The sequence below is a fragment of the Cyrtonyx montezumae genome, unplaced genomic scaffold (assembly GCF_038088225.1).
Source record: "Cyrtonyx montezumae isolate F1298 unplaced genomic scaffold, pur_monq_1.0 scaffold_12, whole genome shotgun sequence".
Classification (NCBI taxonomy): domain Eukaryota; kingdom Metazoa; phylum Chordata; class Aves; order Galliformes; family Odontophoridae; genus Cyrtonyx; species Cyrtonyx montezumae.
Window position 1 is genome coordinate 4948925 of NW_027071848.1, and position 21784 is coordinate 4970708.

Consider the following 21784-nt stretch of genomic DNA (forward strand, 5'->3'; position numbering starts at 1 on the left):
AAAATATTCCTAATACCCAGCCAGAACTGCCTCTGGCATAGCATGGGGCCATTCTCTCATGGTTACTTGGGAGGGGAGGCTGACCCCGGTCTCCCCATAAACTCCTTTCGGGAAGTTGTAGACAGCGGTCTCCCCTGAGCCTCCCCCAGAATGAACAATCCCAGTTCCCTCAGCTGTTCCCCGTAAAACCTGTGGCCCAGACCCCTCCCCAGCTTTGTAACCTGTCTCTGAACTGTGTTATACCAGCAGTATGTCTAACACGTGGATTTATCTTTGCCTGCAAAAGCATTCACTATACATTGTGTGTTGGAAACCACCTCCCAGAACCAAAGACATCCCATCAGCGTTGTTGAAATCACTAATTAGAAATGCTTCTGGAACAACTATGTAGCAACTCTTCTCATCACAGCTGACATAGCTGTCAGTCAGTCTTTCTTTTACATAGATGCAGTTGGAGCTTTTGGTGGTACAAAGCTCAACAAAAAGCCTCAGGAGCAGACCTAGTAGTGGCACACTCAAACTGAGAATCACCAGCAACCGATAACTAAGGAAATCTGGCAGGATAGTTGTGATATAACAGTGCTACATGAGAACATTTGTCAGGGTAAAAAGCCATCCAAGAATTCAGTACTGTCAGTGACACCTACAGTTTAGCTTCTCCTGTGCTTGAGCTGGAATTTTTTGGGGAGTTTCAATAAAATTCCTTTGAACTGTTTTCTATCTGGAAAACTACAAAACAAAAATATTCTCTTGGCACCCAGAAATGGCCTTACAACTTTTATTCTTGTATAGTAAAATCAATCAATCAATCAATCACAATTTTCACATTTAGAAAAGAAAAACACAGATACTACAAGAGACAAACACTGTAGATTTTTAAACATCGTTTTAATGAGATGCAAATTACCTCACTGTACGTGAGCTTAACTCCTTTGTTCTCCAGCCCAGATTCACTTAAGGAAGCAGACAGTGTTTCTCTGTGGTTCCTCCCAAAAGGGGAAGTACTCTCCCTTCAAGCCTCCGAAGCAGCTCATAAGCATTATCCTTCAGTCCTTCATCTGCACCACTGCCTCAAACAGAAAGTTTGCTGGTGCAGCTACAGTGGAAGAGCTCTTAGAGATGGGACCTAAGTTAGATTGCTGCAATATATTGCTTCCATCAAAACTGCAAGGGATGTTTCTCTTGAAACTGCATCTTAAGGTTTTTGCCCACAAACGTAACGCTTGCTGAGTGTTGTTCAAGTCCTGGCATTGCTGAGTCAGCAAAATTGTAAATATAAGCCATGCCTCCGAGCCCTGCCAGTCGGATCGCTTGTTGTCCAGGTTGTGTAGGACTCCTGCTACTTCTCACACTTCTATTCACATTTAGAGTTGTACCTTGTTGACCTCTCTCAAATAACCACAAGCTTTTTATAGCTGGATTATCTCCTATTTAGAGCTAAGCACCCGGGTTGCTCTGAATGTGGAGAGCCCGGTTTTGTTTGTAAAGTCAAACTGGAGGAGCACTGGAAATGCAAACTCTGGAAAACCCCCAAAAAACTCAGTTTACTCTTCCAGTGCTGGTGGTGAGGAAGTGGAGATGCACAGTGAAGGAACCATCTGCTAACATTTTTGTACGTATGAAGCTCAGCATATTGTAGCTTTTCTAACATGCTTTGTTTTTCATGGTCTCCGAAATTAAGACAACTTGAATGTATTCAGTAACAGATTATTCGATATGCTGATAATTACAAAAAAAATCAAATACTGACTTACTGAAAAATATGTTTCATATGTCTAGACAAATATACTTCAAAGCTTTGCAAGACACTCCCGACAGCTCATAATTTCCATAACGTTTTCATTGAGATGGGTAGCAAACAGCAACAAGCCAAGAGCCATGGCTAATGACAGGTAGGGATAAAACTGCTGAATCCACACATCCCTTTGTCAATTTACAGTACACACAGTGACATAAACGTGAGCTCCCTGAAACATTTTGGATATTAACGACTCTGGTGTCTGATATAATACTGTGACTGTAGGCCTCTGACTCAAGCTAGCTGTGTACCATCACATGCCTGAGACCACAGCGGCTTGCATGGTCAGCAGCAGTTTGAGCAGATGTAAAGAGTATAAAGAGTACGCCGAGCTCCTACAAAGGCTGGTGTAACCCGAAACACTGTGTTGTCACAGCTGGGTTGTTAGCAGTTCCTGAGTTAGTCTGAAAAGTCTTCCTGGGTCTTGGAGAATGAAGGGCTCAAGGCCCAAATATATTTTGCTTTGGCATTTCCATGTCATCTGCAGCTACCCAGGCAGATATTTGTGACTGCTTTGCATTACCTGTGACTGCTGGGTGAGGTTCTGGGTTGCTACAGAAACTGTCTCTGTAGATCCATTCGATCAAGCAAGGCTGTAGTGACAAGACTTGTGCTTTCAGCAGGAACATAAATAATTCACATTTTTTCTGGCCTGCTCTCCTTGCCTTCCCTACAAGCAGACTAATGGCTCGAGGGAGAGCAGCTGTGATTATCTGGAACACACATATCAGGATTAAAGGCATGTTTACTAAAATATGTTTTCAAAACGTTTTGATTCAGAGCCCAGTATTTCTTTTAGGAGGAGGGCAATGAGCAATACACTCTGTCAGCGATTTTTCAGAAAGATAATGAGAGGAGCTCTTCTTCCAACCCAAGCTGCACCTATCACATCACATCACACCCACCAGTTAGCCCTCGCTGCAGTAAGCTGCCAAGCAGCAGCTGCTTTCCTGACCAATAGAGCACAGCCACGTGCCAACCATCCCGTGGTCAGCTGCATCTGCTGGAGGCTGTGGCTGCTGGGAGCTGCCCTCCCATCCCGATCACAGCTGTGTCTAGCTGAGGGATTAGCTGTATATTCTGCCATTTCTGTTTTGAATCCTTACTGAATGTTATGAAGTGTGCATGGGAGACTGTTTTTTGTAGGTCCTCTTTTCAAAATGTTTGTAACCTGCCAGCTCTGTGCAGCCAACTATACAGAGCCCGAAATGCTCTTTCTGGTCTCCCTGCCATACATCAACAGCATATGGATCCACCTTAGGGCAGAGACCTGTTCCGGCTGCTGAGATCAATGCAGATGCTGTTCTTGGCACCAAAAGAAGTGGCAAGGTTTGAACGATGATGGATGGGTGTTGTGATCCATTTATTTTCCAGATCTGTTTGGAAGAAAACCGACTGCCTCACCAGCTTCTCATTCTCTATTTGTGCCCCTGATGGTTCATGCCTGAGTGTTAGCTTGGCTTAGAAAAAAATGTACCTGCACTGATGAATCCATGGTGGCAGCTACTCCTTATAATCTTCCAAGTGCTCACAAACAACTTTTCATCTGCTCCAGACTGAAGGAACTGAAGATGACTGGTCTTTAACTTGTTACTTCCAAGAGCTGAACCCATCAGACCGTGCTCCTCATTGGCATGAAAGCTGCTTGCCTTACATTAACCCACTGGAAAAGCTGCAGGTAGCTCACACAACACACGTGCAGCCAACACAGCTGCTGCTGTCCATGAAGCCCTAATAAATTGCCTATCTTTAAGGCTTTTTACCCTCTCTGAGTATCTTCTTACTCAAACAAGCATTTAATTGATTTGAGATCTTTTTTTCTGATAAATTTATGTTGCTGATGTCTTTGTCACCTACTACATACATATATATAAAGGAATTGTAATCACAGAATCACAGAATTGCAGGGGTTGGAAGGGACCTCAAGAGATCATCGAGTCCAGCCCTCCTGCTGAAGCATTTATATACGTATAGGATATATATGTTATTTCCTTAGCAAAGTTTAAGATCCTCTTTAATTTGACAGGAGAACACTGCCTTTCAGAAAATGCACGGTTGTCTCTGAGATGCAAAGTAGTTTTCCCTGAAGGCAGCGGATCCGATGGGTGGTGTATGTTCCTTCTGGCTCTTTCCTTAGATTAGAAGGAACCTCTGTGAAGTTAATTTGATGTTGTTCCTCGGGGTGTTTTTCTGGGAAGAAAAGTCGTGATTCTTGACTAAAAATTTCTTCTAGTTTGCTTATATACCGGGAAGTGTTGATCTGGGGTTCCTGCTTACACTAGTAGACCAACTATCACTTTTTATTGTCCTGAAAGTTTTTTGTGGATGTATGGAATTGTAGAATGACAGAATCACAGAGTTATATGGCTTAGAAGAGAGCTCTGGAAGTCATCTAGTCCAAGCCTCTTGAATCATTTACATTGGAAAAGATCTTAAAAGTCACCAAGCCCAACCATCAGCCTGACCTTCTGCATCCTGTCACTGCTCCGTGTCCCTTAGTGCCACATCTGCACGTCTCATAAATGCCTCCAGGGATGGGGACTCTGCCGCTGTGCCAGGCAGCCCGTCCCAATGCCCGTGCACCCTCCCCATGAAGAAATTCTCCCTCTTTCTTATTCAGCACAGCTGCATGCCAGCAACACTAATACATAACAGGCAATCTCTCTTTTCTCCCTCCCACCCAAGATGACTTGCCCTGCTGTTCATCTCACTACCAGCAGCTCTCTTCCCTCTCTGGTTTTCAGTCTGGTAAAACAACAACAAAGAACACACACAGACAAAATAAAACAAGCATGCATGGCCCATAACACAAATATTTTCGCAGTGACTGGATCTTGTGTAGTCATCAAACAACAGGATAAAAGCTTCCAAGAAACCCATCTCTCCTAATCCCAGTCTGCATGGTCTCCCTGTGTAAAAGAATATTAAAAAATAATAATACCCACATTGGGCCAGAGTCTCTGGTCACCTGCAGCCAGGTAGCCATATAATGCATGGAGAAGTGGCAGCGTGACCAGCACAGTCTCTCTTGTGGTCTCCAATGGGTTCTTCCCTTATTCTTCAAACAGGATTTTCCTGTTGCTGTGTGGGGACTGTAAGGTTTAACAACTACACTCTGACTCTTCCTGCGGCTGTGATTGTAATTGGCTCCCAGGAATCGTGGCTATTGAGTAAGGAGGCATTACCTGCTGGGTGGAATAGCCTTCCTAGGGACAGCTTTTGGCATCACAAAACAGACAAGGAAGCGATCCCCCCCAACCCTTTACATTAAAGAACAGTTTTCAACTTAAGCCTATTCCATATCTCATAAGAAGATTAAAAGAATTAAAGAGGAGCCAAGCAACCTGTTTAGTACATTTAATATTAAGCACATGACACATAGCTTCATCTTTTGCAGGGCCAGAGTAAACAGAAGGACACTGTTACACACCTTTTATGCTGCTCTTGGCTTCTCAGCTGTCTTCATCCATCTTCAGAGGATCTCAATGATCATGCTCTTCTTCAGGAGCACCACAAAAGCCCTGTGCTGATTCCCAATTGCTTTAACCATCCATCCGACTGGGTTGCTAACAAAAACTCCAATAACAGTTTTTCTACGTGCTACAGAAGGAAAGGAGCTACCAAATATTGCTAACTATTTGCAGTGCTGTGCTCGTCCAAAAAAATGCTTCCAGTAAACACTGTTCAACTAGTTAATCATAAACAACCCGAAAGGCATTAAGGTGTCTCTTTGCACTGGGAGCATCAGACAGGTTGGGGTTTGCTGTGAGGATTACAAGGCAGAGGCATGCCAAGGGCAGCAGTGCTTCAGGCAGTTTCCTCACGCTCAGCTCATGCCTTGGATAGTGCTTCCAGTGCCTGGCGAGTATGGCACAGCATTACATACCTATAGACAAGGGGTGAAAGTCATGAGTTTTGTCATTAACCACTTCAGTGGTGTGAAAGGAGACAGAAACTATCCCGATACTGGAAGATGCCCTGGGTTTTCTGTATTTGTATGTACTGACAAGCTGCTGGAGTGCAGTGGGACCCTGCAGTAAGCAGGCACATCAATGGGCTGCCCAAATTAAGTCTGGATCTATCCAGATAAAAAACAGATCATCAGGAGCTGGTTTTTCTTCTTCATTTCAGCAGAAATTCTTGCTTCCCCTTTTGCCCTTTTTTCACCTCACACTGTTTCTGCATTAGGAATAAGGAAGCACACCCGTACCTGTTTTCCACCCATGCCATATGAAATGCTGCAAAACTTACACACTAGCACATGAATAACGGCAGCAATAGGCTTTGGAGAAGATCCACACATGTTAAATGGGCCCCAATGCTGCAGAATTTGAAAAAACACAGGTGTTGCAAGGGGAAAAACGCAACTGATGAATGTGGCCCAGTGCAACTTGGCGCTAGTGAGGCACTTCAGGAGTCTTTCTCTGCCTTGCCCTCGTGTCAGTCTTTACCTACATACTCAGCTTGTGTAAATATGAATGATCGTGATTGCACCTTGATGCTTCCAGGCAAAAGTGTAGCAATGGGTTTACATTTAAGTCACTACGTTTTGCAATGCAGTCCTGATTTACAAATGGGTGAATGAAAATACTAAGCACTGGGCAGCAGAACACCATTTTCAGCTTTTACCTAAGGAACTCACATTCTAATTTTGCATGACAGCTACAGGAAGGCAAATTCATTTGGGTGGTAGTAAGCGTAGAATAACATCAGCAGCATGGTAGAATCAGCAAATCCCAAAACACTCAACTCCAGAAAACAGATTTTTACTTGAGCACGTTTAGCACTTTTAAGCCCTGAATGCTTTGAACAGAACAGAAAGTTTAAGGGTGAGTCTTCCAAGGAGCACGATAATAACAAACAGAAATACATATAGAAAATGAACAGACAGAAACAGAACAGGTACTGCAGGCTGGAAAAGTAGGCTGAGCAGCCGTGGCTCTTTTGCCCTGCAGAGGTTGGCTGTTGCTCTGCATAATTCCCTGCTCGGTCTTGTTTCAAACATAGGTGTTCATTATGGGCAAATATATTTGGCAATTTGTTTATCTTGTATTGATTAATGGAGGCGAAGAAAGGTGTGCAAGCACGTCCAAAGGCATGTGCTTCTAATTGAAAAACAGCTCCAATCCCAGCAGTGCAGGATGGAAACTATCCTGCTCTGTGATTCCAGAGATGCTGCAGCCTGGGGAGGCTTACACAGGAGGCCCAGGATTTCGCCCCAGAGCTGCTGTCTGCCTTCTGAGCCCATGAGCTGCATTTCTGTGTGATGAATTGAAACAGATCCTGAGTCCTGGGTATGGACAAAGGGAAAGCGTGCTTACATAAACCTCCCAAAGCGTGTTGCTTGCCTAATTTACATTTAATTTCACCAAACTGATTAAAAAAAAAAGCAGTGAGCTGTATTTTATATGATTTTGGTGGCAGTTTTAATTAAGACAACAAAGAGATCTAAATTATCCAGTCACCAAGTGAATACAGCAGATAACCAGGTTACATAAACAATTCTCTTTCTAACCTTATCTTAGAATTTAACAAAGGTCTCTTTTGTTTTTTAACCAGGGGAACCCAGCACCTGTTCAGATACTCATTTATTGACATGGTGAACATATCATGGGCACTGGTGGCTGTTGGACAGGGAGCTGCTTTGGCAGGGGGTTGGGCTCAATGATCTCTAGAGGTCCCTTCCAACCCCTACAGTTCTGTGATTCTGGTATAAAGAGTGAATTTTGGTCTCAAGCCAGTTCAGTGATGCACATAGACTGCTCAGCTCAGTGCCACGCAGTCATACGTTGCCAGTGCCACAGCTTTGAATCCCACCGTTACTCCACGGTAGCAGTATGATGTTGTTCTCTGGCACTGCTTTATGCAGTAACAAAAGGTCTTTTCAGAGATGTAACTTGCAGATGGTGGCTGAATCATCTCCAACAGCAGTTTGCAAACAGCGCTGGATTTTCACTCTGAGGGATGGCGTTCAGGTTTTAGCAGCTATAGGAGGCAGGGCTCTCCCTCCTCCTCTCTGACTGTGGCTTGGTGACACAATACATGTGATGCTGGGTCCCTGCTACCAGAGCAGATAGTACACACACACCCTTCTCTGTCTGTCTCATGCTCCTGCACCTGCTGCTGTGCCCATCCCAGCACTCTTTTCCAGGAAACTCTCCTAAAACACTTCAGGACAGCAGAGCCCTATTTCCACTGTGTTCATTTTCAGACACATTTCAAAACTCAATACAGATATGGTAGAAATCACCAAATTGCAGCTGTGTTATTATTCTTTGCTTGTAAAGTGCCTTGAAAGAGGCCATGTTTTGACATTAAATTTGCGAATATCCCTGGAGGTACTCAAGGCCAGCCTGGATGGGCCCTGAGCAGCCCAACGTGGTGGTGGCAACAGCCCACGGCAGGGGGTTGGAACTGGATCATCTTTGATGTCCCTTCCAACTCAAACCATTCTATGATTCTACAACAATTCTATGATTCATTTTGGATGGACCAAGTGAGAAGAGGAAGATGAGAGTTTGCCCTCCAGCTTCACTGCTGCTTTCAGACAGCCCTTGGATTCCTGGGTACTTGGTTCAGCTAAATTTCTTTGGGACAAGCGCTCTGCGTGCTGCTTAGCACCTTTACAGCTCTAAAATTGATCTTTGCGTGTTGAAAATTTGCCATTTTTTACATACACTTGTGTTTTGCACCACCAATTACTCGTAGAGGAGCAGAAGAGCAGTGAGTGGTATTTTTGTCTGCTACCATACCAGTACATACTTCCTTCCTCCATCTTAGTTTGCAGCATGCATTGATTCAGTAGAAAACCAAACCCTGTAATAACTGCAAAGACTTTAATCATTGCAGTCCCAGCTGGTTGCAGTGCTTGTGTTAATTCAGCTAAATAGGAGTTTATTTATCTTGTGAATAGGCGTCTTCACTACAGTCAGTTCTCTTTCCCTTGGTGTATCACAAGACGAAACATCTTCGTAGCATTGCCACGAGGCAGAGATGAGACACCCGCAGGAAAGCAAAGCTTGTTGTGCAGATAAAACATTGCTTTTAGAAACAGAAGTAGCTCCTCCTCTGAGCGCGCGCTCTCTCCAGACGTGTCACAATTTCCCTATTGCTGATGTCCGTCCCATCCACTCCTTCTCGTTGGTTTTGGCAGAAGGTACATTCAAATCAGCTAAGTGGCCACAAATTCCTGCTCCGAGAAAGTAAAGGTCCCTCTGGGAAAACTGAGCACTGCCATTAAAATGTTCCACGAGAAAAAGCACCATGTCACATTCATCTTGCCACAAATTTTGAAAGATTCTGCCTTGGCAAGAAATGGGAGCAACCATCATGCTTTACTTAAACCTGTGCTACGTTTTGCAGACAAGGGATACAATTCCCTTGATGACAGGATTTACGTTCTGTTCCATTTCATCCCCTGAAGGGTCAGATGCCATTCTGCAGAGGTTCAGTGGCATTAGGGGCTCGCTCCAAAAGGCAGAGAAACACAGCTCAGCAGAGCTCTGCAAGAACTGCTCCCCCAGCTGAAGCCAAACTTCTCAGGCCCATGCATGCACTGCACTATGAGAAGAGCAGTAACGCAGTGCAAAGCAAGATTATGGGGCAAGAGCCACTTCAAGTCCACATGCAAAGGGGGAAGCTGCCCACAAGGTGCTGGAAAAGGATAGGAGCGGTTACTGCCACAACACACTTAAGGCACAGAGTCAAGGAATACAAACACATTGCTCTAAGTCCTGCAAACCAGAGGGGTCTGTGTAGGCGGCAGAAAAGGCATTCACAGGGCACTGTGATCTTTGAGGTTTGTTTTCATGGGCAAATGGAATTTTGGACAACAGGGCTTTGTTACTAAAAAATAACTCTTCATTTAGGAGGTGGAACTGAAAGCACACTAGGAGTTGAACCAGGCTATACGAGTAATAAATGGACATAACCTCACACTGGAGCCACAGATCTGCCACAGTTCTTGGACATGCTTTCTTTACAGTTCAGCTCTATCAGTGCAACAAACACTGTCATCATGACGAGAGTGGAGCATGACCTTCCACACCTCACCTCACCACATGGGTTGGCCATGGTATGGAAAACAAAAGCAAATCAGAACTCGCCGCCTCTGTGGAAAAGATAAAGGCTAAAATGCTGATAGGATTTTATTTAACCCCGCTTTAGGGAATCAAAAACTTAAGCTTAGAGTGAATGCAAGTGTTCGGTCCCAAAATTAACAAACAGACACAGCTCTTTTTTTTATCATTTTATTGTAATCGCAATCAAAAGGGATGGAGTTCAAAACTTTTCAGCAGGAAAGTGCAGCAATTCATGCAGAAGCAATAAAACTGCAACCAGTTCAAGTAAACCCTCCTCCCCAGTCACCAACCCAAAGCAGAGAAAGCAGCAAATGAGAAAGGCTGTGCAGGGAAGGCTAAAGGTACACAGATGACTCAGTATTCCACTGCATCACTGCAAACAGGAAGAGGCTATTTTATACATAATGGGTCATTTCCATAACCTGAAAGCCCACACAAACACCAGCAGGTCCTTGCAGCAGGGAATCACACACCAGGTTTTCCACATCATTAACCTCAAACGGAGCTCAATGGGCACACTCAAAACCCTGCAGGTAGCTGTGCACAGCCTCCTGTAGGCTGGAAAGGAACATACCCTTGCCTGCAATAACCTCGTTTTATCTTCCTGACGCCATTCCTGCACTTTGGACATAGTGTTGGGAACTGGTTCAAAAGGCTCCAGCCCTGCACAAGACAAGGACGCAGATCCTGCTCATGTGTGCTGGCTGCTACCTGCGTTTTGTGGAAGGGAAAGCCAGAAATCATCTGCTGTTTGTGGCCATTGTGGAAGATGCCTTGGAAATCTTCAGTCTTCTGCTGGAGTTGGTCTCTAGATTGCTCTATTTCTGCAAACTGATAAGGGAGTTATCTACTGTAGCAAATACTAAGGCCTTATGCATGCTACTCATCTGGAACCACTTGAAATGAAGACTGCTGGTATTTGTTGTGACTTTGAGCACTTGAGACAGGAATTCAGTTTTGAAAATACAGGTCCTGAACTGATATCAAAGATTGAAATGTTTTAGCTTTTGTTCAAATGTGTTTTTTTTTTCCCCCAATATTGTTTGAAAAGGTATTTCAGTAGGAGAGTTCACAACAGAGCATCAAACACAGAACAAACACTCACTATTAGGACATGGTATTTTCCATCATCACTTACTACTACTGTTCATTAGGAACATCCTAACAGATCCCCAGTCAACAGCAGCCTGAACTACAAACACACATGCAATTGCTCCCACGTGGAATGCTACTGATTTTACAAAAGTTAATGACTATCTGCTAATTATATAAGTAACTGTCGTGGTTTGTGCCATCAGCTGTGATAGCAGATTGCACGAAACATGATAAACACCTACACACCTTCAGAGATGATGTGGGTGTTACTCAATGTTAGTAACATCAGCCAGCAGACGTGCTGGGTAAGACCCACCTAAGCTAGGAAGGAAGGTACCTCTGAGCTGTTCTAACTTCTGCTCCCTTTGTACTCACCTGAGAGGAACAGACATCTCAAGAGAAAAATCAGTTTCCCTGGAATGCAGTGTGAGAACTGGGCCCATTTGACACTATAATTCTCACATAATTAACTGTTTAGTCATTAACTGTCAGAAGTAGAGGGGTTCCACATGAGAATAAATATCCACACACAGATAACGTTTGGGATCAGGCTTTGGCTAGCCCGTGTTCTGCAAACCAAGATTCCCAAAGCAGGGTAAGAGCTGCTGGGATGTGCACAGTCCTCTCAGTAGTAAAGCTACAGACCAGGCACGTGTTACACACCTCAAGTCTGGTAATACCTCAGTAATTCTATGCACAAATCTATCACTTTCCTAAACCCAGCCCCTAACAAGTGCTAGAGCACTACCAATTTATTCCATTATTTCTTTCACGTATTGTGGGGTAAATAACTCCAAAGGATAGTACTTCACAAAGAAATAGTATAGATGATGGTATATTTTGAGTAGTTCTATATAGATAGTATACAAATAATACAAAAGAGAAGATGGCTCACCTTCAGGATGACAAGGCTCACAGGAGACTCCACGTGGGAGGGAATCTCTGAGAAGAGATCCTTCCCTGGTGGTGGTCAGCCCTTAAATGGGGTTTGGGAGAGGTGGAGCCAGGCTCCTTCCACTCACACAGGTATATCACCTCCACCTGTGCGCCCATGGCTGACTTGGTGCTCACCTCAGGTGACCAATCAGTGGCTCCGGCTGTGATTCAGCAGTTCGCATACACGTATTTCAGTCCTGAACTGAAGCAGGAACTGGAACAGCCTCCCTCATGTCAAAGCAAAGAGAGACACAAATCTGACACACATTTTGCAGCACTGTGTAGTACCTGGGTACACTGCAGGCTTCAGAGGTGTGACCCGAGCAGTGGGGACCTTGGGAAGGGCTGAGCCCCTCTCCCTGCCTGTCAGCATTAAGGGTACTCTGGTCCTGCACTTGAGGAACACCGTTCCTTCCCATGGCAGCCACAGCCAGTCCTTGCTGGCACTGCCAGTTCTGTGCATACAGACACATCCCCACAAGAGGCAGTGATGGGGGAGATGAGGACTTCTGACTGCTAACATGATCCACATTCTCTTTGCTACTCTGTAAGCAAAGCAGATAGACAAGCAAACCAACCCTGTCTGCACACAGACTCTGTGAGTGTACACATTCATTTTGTTTAAAACAACACGTGAATCTAACAGCCCTGTCTTAATAATCTAGGCTATTAAATTTGTTACTCTGTTCTAAAGAATTCACAAAGCTGCTCTATGTCTTGGACTCAGGACAGCAAATATTTCTCTGTGATGCTAGAAATTAACTATAAAAATGAGTATCTTAGTAGTCACAGGCTATTACAAGAAGATTAAGAAGTTTTAATGAAATGGCACTGGTAGTAATCTGCATCCGAGCACATTAAAATGCAGTACTACAAAGGTAAAGCGCTTCAGTATTTGAAACTCCTCTCTAAAAATGTTATTAAATAGTTTTCCAAGGGATATGTGTTAAGAACACTGTAAAAAAGGGCCGTGTTGGCTGCAAAGCCTTTGCACTACTGCACATTAGTGGTGGCTGCTCTGTTTCCAGTAACACCTGTGTTATGCCTTCCCTTGATGCCTTCAACTTGGCACTTCTGTCTGTGAGGTGCTTCAGGCACATGACCATAGTGATCTACTATTCAACCATGGGTGTCATCAGTTTAGGAACTCGAGGGAGCTGCTGAGAGAAGTCATCCAGAACAAAGCATGGTCCTGAGGCATAAGTGATTTACCCCTTGAAGGCACCACTGCAGGACCCAGTTCCTCTGAAGCTTGAGCTCAACAACTTTCATGGCTTGTGGCCGAACTTTAACATTAGGTTAAGTGAAGGAAAAAAGGAAAGAAGGGAAGAAAAAACAAACCTCTGTGTGGATCTGTTGTGATAGAACTAAGGGAAATGGCTTCAAGGATAAAGAGGGAAGATTTAAGTTAGATATAAGGAAAAAGTGTTTACCAGTGAGGGTGGTGAGGCACTGGAACAGGCTCCCAGTAATGTGGTTGATGCTCTGCCCCTGATGACTTCCAAGGCGAGACTGAATCAGGCCCAGGACAACCTGATCTAGCAGAGGTGCCCCTGTTCACTCAGGGGAGTTGGACTAGATGGCCTTTAAAGGGCCCTTCCAACTCTAAGGATTCTATATGAAAATTTGAGTACGTGCAAACACATGCAGCTGTAACATAAGTGCACGGAACGAATGCCTAAGAAATGTCACTTACTGGCCTCTGCATAAAAATGACAGTCCAAAATGGAAGGCTTTTCTACAGGTTATTAACTGAAACACCGACTAAAATGTAAGAAAGGACCCAACATTTTTCCCCCTCAACTCCTCTCTGAAGGTCCACTTGCAAAAGAGCAGTGCCACATTGGTGTTGCAAGCTCAGCACCTTGAGTAGTAGTGCACCTTCTGTAGCACTACTACAGAAAACAACAAACGTGGACAACTGGGGTGTTACAGAGAAAGAAAATGGTGACAACTCCAGAAGCCCTTCATGGGTGATGGACACAAGCAGAACACCTTGTACTTCACACTACACCGCTGCCTGCTGAGGAGTAAGTTCCAGGCAGCCCAGGGGCAGCTGTCCCATTGTGCCCCGCATTACCTGAAAGATGTGCATTTAAAGAACCTACCTAAGCACTGGGTAATTCAGCTGCATGGTGGCTTTGGGAGGAATAAGAGTGGGAAATCACACCTACAGTGCAGAACGACACACCCCAGAGTGTATGACTGAGTGTTACAGGAAGGCAGGCATATTCCAAGCCAAGGATCTTGGCTGTCCTGACTGGTGCCTAAATTTACCTTCAGACAGTGAAGCAAGAGGTTGGGATATTTCAGATAGCATAAAACTCAAATAAGTGAGGTAGCAACCACTCAGAATGAATGGCAGCAACATTATCCATTCTGGAGAGCTCCAATGCTGAGGTGTTGACAGAAACTTGTGAGAGCCCCCACACGTACCTGCTCCTGTCGCCAAGCATGTCACATGCCTTGGTTCTCCTGACAAGGTTAATCCACAGCCAAAGAACCTTCTCAGGGATGAGAGCTGGAAAGATAGATGGGATTAAAAACTTCAACAAAGCAGAAACATTCACACAAGCTGTATTGTCTAGGACACCTACCTGAGCTGTCTCAGCAGGGAGCTGCTGTGTCAGGGGTCTGGACCATCACGCTTCTCTATGTTTCCTTGCCAACCCCTGCTTTCTGATTTCTATAAAGTGCAACACCTCATCACATAAATTCTTCTGGCAATATGTAATACTTTTAACTTCATCTAGCTGGTTAGCATTGGGTCAGTAGTCACCTCACTCCTCAAGACTTAAGCAGGAGCTTCTTAGCTGGCAAGGATCTGCACGAGGTTAATAGAACTTCATGGGGACGAACTCATTAGTGACACACTGTTCTGTGTCCATGAAGAGAAGCAGCACCTGCCTGTCTGTGCAACACCCTCCTCACAGTTCACAGGAGGACTGCATCTGCCTCTACTATCCCTCTGAGGATGCAGGTGCTACTCCAGTAGAAATGACTAAAAAACTGCTAGACAACCATTACAATGAAAGCACAGGCTCACAGAGGACACGATTCACCACTGCCAGACTGCAGACAGTAACCACATTCGCACAGCAAGAAATTCTACTGTGCTGAGGCTGACTGCACTCTAATCAGAACCACAGAACTGCAGGGGTTGGAAAGGACCTCCAAAGATCATCGGTCCAACCCCCTGCCACAGCAGCTCCCTAGCCCAGGTTGCACAGGTAGGTGTCCAGGTGAGTCCTGAACATCTCCAGAGAAGGAGACTCCACCAGCTCTCTGTGCAGCTGTGCCAGTGCTCCGCCACTGCACTGTGAAGAAGTTCCCATGCACATTTGTGCAGAACTTCCTATGCTTCAGTTTGTGGCCCCTCACTGCATCGCCACACACTGCTGAGAAGAGTTTGGCCTCATCCCTTTGCCTCCCGCTCCTTAGATATTTATAGATGTGGATCCCCTCTGAGATTTCTTTTCTCAAGGCTGAGCAGCCCCAGGTCTCTCAGCCTTTCTTCGTAAGGGAGGTGTTCCTTTATCATTTTTGTATCCCTCCGCTGGACTCTTTCCAGGAGTCCCTGTCTTTTTTGTACCAGACAGCTCACCAGGGCACAGTGGAAGGAGAGAATCACCTCCCTTCACCCGCTGGACACGTTTTTTAATGCACCCCAGAATGCCATTGGCCTTCTTGGCCACCAGGGCACACTGCTGGCTCATGGCCAACCTGTCATCCTCTCCAGCAGGTCATCCCCCAACCTGTACCACTATGCAGTTATTCCTCCCTAGGTGCAAGACTCTACACTTGCTCATTAAACCTCATTTAGTTCCTCTCTGCCCAACTCTCCAGGCTCTCCAGGTCTTGCTGAATGGCAGCACAGCCTTCCAGTGTGTCAGCCATTCCTCCCAGCTTTGTATTGTCTTGCTATACTTGCTAAGAATGGACTCTATCCCCTCATCACTGTGACAATGAACAGGAAGAGACCCAGCACCAATCCCTGAGGAACACTGCTAAGTACAGGCCTCCAACTGGACTCTGTGCTGTGGAGACAATGTCAAATGCCTTGCTGAAATCAAGGTAGATTACATCCATTGCTCAGGGTGCACTGCAAAAACACTAAAACGGAAAATACCTATTCTGTATATGAAATGGCTGAGTACCCAATCCTCTTTGTGCAAATGTACCTTGCCATTAAATAGATAAGGTGTATTTGGCTAGGGGCATAGATGTAACATGCAAATCCCCAACTGTAAGAAATTGCATCATACAATGTGTACCCTCTGTAACAGTTACAAAGGAGAAAACTTTGGGAAACCTGCTCCACATCTCACTCTAGCTCTCTCCATTGTTTGCTTGAGTGCACCTAGCATTACCAAAGCTGCTCATGGACATCAGAGTTCCTCAAGCCTGGTCAGAAGGCAGCACGCAGCAAAACATTCAGCAGCCATGCATCAGAGACCTAGAGCAGAAAAACACCATTAACAATCACATGCACAAGGGATATGCTGCTGCAGCTCCCCTACAAAACAAACTCCACCTTTACTTTTACTGCCTTGTTGTGAACACTCTAATCCACCTCACTGTCCCCCTCCAGGTTTTTAGAGAAGTCCTACAAACTTTCCACACTTCCAACTTGGGCTAAAGTAGGCAAAGGGCTGGACATATGACGCCCTGCTAATGGGCTGCTGCTGCAGACAGACCTGCTGGCATTCCAGCAACAGTGCAGTGTGACACAGGAGAGCAAAGGGCAGAAGATAACATCAGGCCCCTTCAAGGGCTGCACCACCCAGTCCACATCATACAGCTGTATCCTTGGAATTCAAAGCTTGGGGAATGCACACACATGGACAGCTCTGGTATAGATGAATTCAGAACCAGGGAGTAAGACAGCAGCTCTGTTTTCAGAGAGGTAATGTAAACAGCCAATCTCAAACATCTCTGCTAGTTTTGAAACCACTCTCCTATATTGAACCAGAGTTGATGTGATAATCCCTTCCACTTGAGGGCTTGTGTATGCAAGATCAAGGTTCAGAACAGATCTGGGTTGTGCAACACAGCAGGGAAAACCACTGACCCTATCCTATCCTTTTTGTAGTTTCTGCAAGAGCAGAGAATGCTGCTCCTTCATGAAACAGTGCAACCAAGACCTGCAGGAGCAGGCAGTGAAGGCACAGCAGGAAGCAGCCTGGGTAAGCCTGACCTATGTACACTGCAGCCAGACATAAAGGTTAGCACTTACCAGCACTGCACTACATTATATCCTGCATGTAAATAACTTGACAGAATGCAGCAAGTGAAACTACGTCAATGGAAGCTTGGCCAGCAACCTGAGCTACTTACTGCTATTCTCAGTTTTCCAGGAAGAGGTATTTGTGGAGAAACGGCAAAACCAAACACGAAAAGTGGAGCATGCAATGAGGTGGGAAAGGGCCAACGAATGACAACACATCTGGGGAAACCCCCCATCAAAGGGAGGAGCAGCAACATCAGGGATTCCAGCTCAAGAGATGCTATGAAGTGACACCTCCTGGCAGCCGGGTGTTGTTTTCCACATGGCACTGCTACTTACCCCAAGGAAATGTGTGTTAAGGAGTGCTCTGACTGTACTGCTGTTCATGTGCTCATACTACAAACATTTGGATTTCCAACCGAATGGCACCAAACCCAACACATCTTTCTGCCACTGCATCTGAGCTGCCCGACAATGTGAGCACACCATTATACCTCAGCAGGGATTCCAGCACTACCAGCTTTGTTCCAGGACTGCCTTTATAGCAGTGCATGATTTCACAAAAAATGCCAGCTATGTTTTCCCACTGCCTTAATCACACCCATTTCCTAAAATGTACTTCCCTAGGAAGTTATTTTCAGAGAACTTTGGATTTCAACAGCCTGTGATTCATGAAAGAATGAACCCCAACCTATCCCCCTTACCCCTCATTTTTCAAAAGCATGAAAACTGGCACTGTGCTGAAGGATCTGTCAGCTTATGGGCTGCTACACCAGCATTAGCATGTCCTGCTCTGAAGTGCTGAGGTTCTTGTAGGGTGGGTGAAAGCTGGGACACAGCCAAGCAGAGGGCCTGCATCCAGCCCTGGACCCCAGCCAGGTGTGTGGAAGCACATCTTCAGGGCAGGGCTCCAGTCCCCACAGCTCTGTAGGAGCTGGGTGGGACAAATGCTGTTTAAATCATGAAGTATTACCTCATTTGACCAAGAACAAAGCCCTGTGGGTGGCTGTGGACCGTGTGGTTCTATGGATGGTCTCAGGAGAACTATCCTTATTCAGCTGAGCAGCACAACTCGTCCGTTCCCACTGCTCAGGAATTTTCTGCCATCGCTAGCTGGGAAAATAAGCTTCCCCACAACTCCCAGACCCAAACCCTGCACTTGTGCTGAGGCCCCTCACAGCATCCTGGTTAAATTCACTATCATCATCCCCCCCCGACCAGAGTCAGAAATAGAAGTAACTTCCTTTATCACCACTGCCAACGAGCCCTCACTTAAATTCATGGAAGTTCCAAGAGAACCTGAGGTTTCCTCTCTATTAAACCCAGTTCCTGTGAAGCCAGGACTTGCAGCAGCCTGTGCATGCCCCACGTTGTGTTACTGCTACTGAGCTGCAGGACGTATCCACAACACCTCAAGATGCTCTTCTTGTGCTGAAAAACACAATAACAAAAAGTTAACACGGGAACCCTGAGGTCTTACAGAAATTTAACAACTGCTTCCCTACAGTTTCATTTACCATGCTTAAAAAGACACATCACCCTCCCATTCCCACCCGTGTTTTCCCAAGTTTTCACTGCTTGAAGAACATGTATTTCATCTTCCTGAATCGTTATCATTGACACCTGGAACACCACACAGTGGTACTTACCTATGGCACCGAGCTGACCCCACCCCTTACCTTGAAGCTGTTACTTCCCCACAAAGCATTCAGATCAGACACCATCACAGCAGCTTCTCCAACGCCGAGATCAGAGCATTTTAATGCACCCATACCTGCTTTATTCACAGGTCTGAAGGCAGCAGCGTGCCTGACAACTCTCCTCCTTCATCCAGAGGTACCACAGGCAACAAAGTGGAACTTCACTACTTACTTATGTGCCAAGTGAAATATAGATTGTGTGCCATTATGAAAGCCTTCACACCCAGCTGACCTGTGTGCTGGCAATGACATAGGACCAGCAATTATACACAGGAACTGAGAGAAGCCCAACGTTTCCAAGCTGTGCCAACACAAATGGTGACTCCACAGAAACAAAGCACCTTAAAACGTATCCTGGAACACTTTTACACCCCACACTGTAAACGTGTGCATCCCTCATGCAGACCGTAGGCATGTTTCCACTACATCATCCAGTGAAGGCTGAACTGACAGCAACAAAATCCTTCAGGTTTTAATTAGAAGCAAAAAATTACCACAATGAAATCAAGGAAAGCACACAAACATGTACTAATGGCTTCTTGGAAGATGAACACATCACACATTCTTACTTATTCTCTGCACCATCTCCCACAACTCCCAGCTGCTTCTCCTGATTCTCAGGGCAGAGCTGTTGCTTACCTGAGACCAAAAGCATTTTTGCATCAAGGAAAACCCGTGGTTTCTGTGGTGCAGGATGCCAGCACAGCAAAGTACAGACAAACATAACGACTTAGCAGGCTCAGGACCATACAGATACTTAAAGCAGCTTCCATAAATTGCATTAAACCAGAGCATACCCATGTATTAAAACACAACGAAGGCAGGCCTTCTGTTCTTTGGTCACTTTAAGTCTTTCCACACTGCGACAGCACTTATTTCTGGAACGTGGCTACAAGTCTCTTGTGGATCTTGCAATCAAGACCTTCTTGCAACTAACACTTACTGGGTCAGAAGGTACACAGGTGTGAACACTTCCAGATGAACACTGTAGAAAGATTATCTAAGCTTGAGATAACACAGGTTTTAAAATGACAATCTTCTAAGCTGTGACCAGCAGAATCCAGCCCCTGAAAAACATCGGGTACCCCTGAACTCATTGAAGTGAGCTATACAACTCAGGAACTGTTTTACTTGTCTGGCACATCAAGCATTCCTTTCATTACTTTTTCACATCAATTCTCACTTCACTGAGACATCAGCAGCATCTGTGTCATCAGATAAAGAAACACAGTGAAACAGTGAAGGAATTTCATCTGTAAAGCAGGAGATCCCTGCCTCCTATCCAGACCAGCAGCACAGAAACAAGGCAGGGGAAAGAAGAGAAGGCATCATTGTAAGTGATATCCAGCAATACTTAACATATGAAAGCAAAGTACATAGTTACTAGGTCAAAGGATTCATCCTGGGCAACTTTATATCCATGTTTCCTGTCATTTGTAGAAAAGACACCCCCTCCATCACACTACTTACCATCATTACTTGGTATCAGCTTCACACAAACATAAGCATAGGCTTTGTTTTAAAGTTTAACGACAACAGCTGTTCTGATATATAACACTGCCTGCTTTCCCCACCCCGCAGCAAAGCTAGAAGTATCCACATAGAGAAATAAAACATAGTGATGCTTTTAATTCAGAATTCTTCAGATGTATAAAACTACATCTGGAAGTTATAGTGGCAACAGAGCGTTACGGTCCCCTATTTTGTGATGAATGCAGCAAAACTGGATCCAGTGGAGTTATGTGCAGAAGCTAAGTGAGGTGCATGTGCTGTCCTTTCTGGCCATTTGTGGGAAGATGGTGAAGGAATAAAGCTGGCTCAGATTCTTCCACAAGAGGGACGTGGGTTCAAAGAGAGAAGAATGGCAAGCACTGCTACAACACCAACAAATATTTAAAGACACCGAGGTTTAGGTTTTGTGATGTGAACTACGTAGCACCTCATGATAGTCCATCTGACTGCACTGTGGGGAAAACAGGCTAACACACTGCACAGTTCTGTGAGGTGTTATCCTGGGGAATTCACTGCACTTACCTCCAGGAGGAGCCAAAATACTTTCAAAAAGGAGAACTTTTTCCTGACCTATACCACTATCGGACTTTGGCCTGTTATTTCCAGGAACCTACAAAGCTCTCCAACTCCTCTCAGCAGAGTACCTTCTCGAAGGAATAAATCACTTTATTACACAGGAATCAGCTGTAACGAGAAACCACGTTAATTAACACACTGTACAACACAACCACTTTTGAGTAAAGATTATTTCAGCGATAACAAGAGATCTCCCCTTCCCTTAAGAGACTTAAGGGATCGTTCCCCATTTAGCGACGCGGAGCAGCACACAAGCAGCAGTGATGCTCAGCGCACAGAGCCACGTCCCAAAAGCAGAAGCCGCTGTGTCATTACAGATTAACCAACGTGACGCTGCATGCGCTGCTTAGAAGGCAGGAAAACAAGCCAGCTCGCCCAAATCCATCCCGGCCCGGCGTTGGGAGTGACCCCGAGGCTCATCCACGTGCAGCCCCGCACCGCACGGTCCCACCCAACCCACGGCGCCACCGCGCGCGGAGCAGCGAGCACAGCGCCCCCTGCCGGCCGCACAGCGCCACTGCAGCCGCCCGCGGCCCCGCACGGACACGCGCTGCCCCCCGAGAGCCTCCCCCGCCCCCGCGACGCTAATAACGGCGCAGCGCGGTCCCGCCTCGCACGCACCTCCTCGGGGCCCCGCGGCCGAGAGCCGCTACAGCAGCGCGCTCCTCCGCACGACTCACAGCTGCTCCTCCTGCGCTAAAGCGCACCCGCGCCACCAACATGGCTCCCACCGCCTACTCCCCCCCTTCCACGGCCGCAGCTGGCGGCTGCGCGGCGCGGGGACTGCCGGGAGTCCGAGTCCTGTGGCGCCTTTCTTCCTTACGGCGCTCCGGCGGGAAAAACTACAACTCCCAGAATG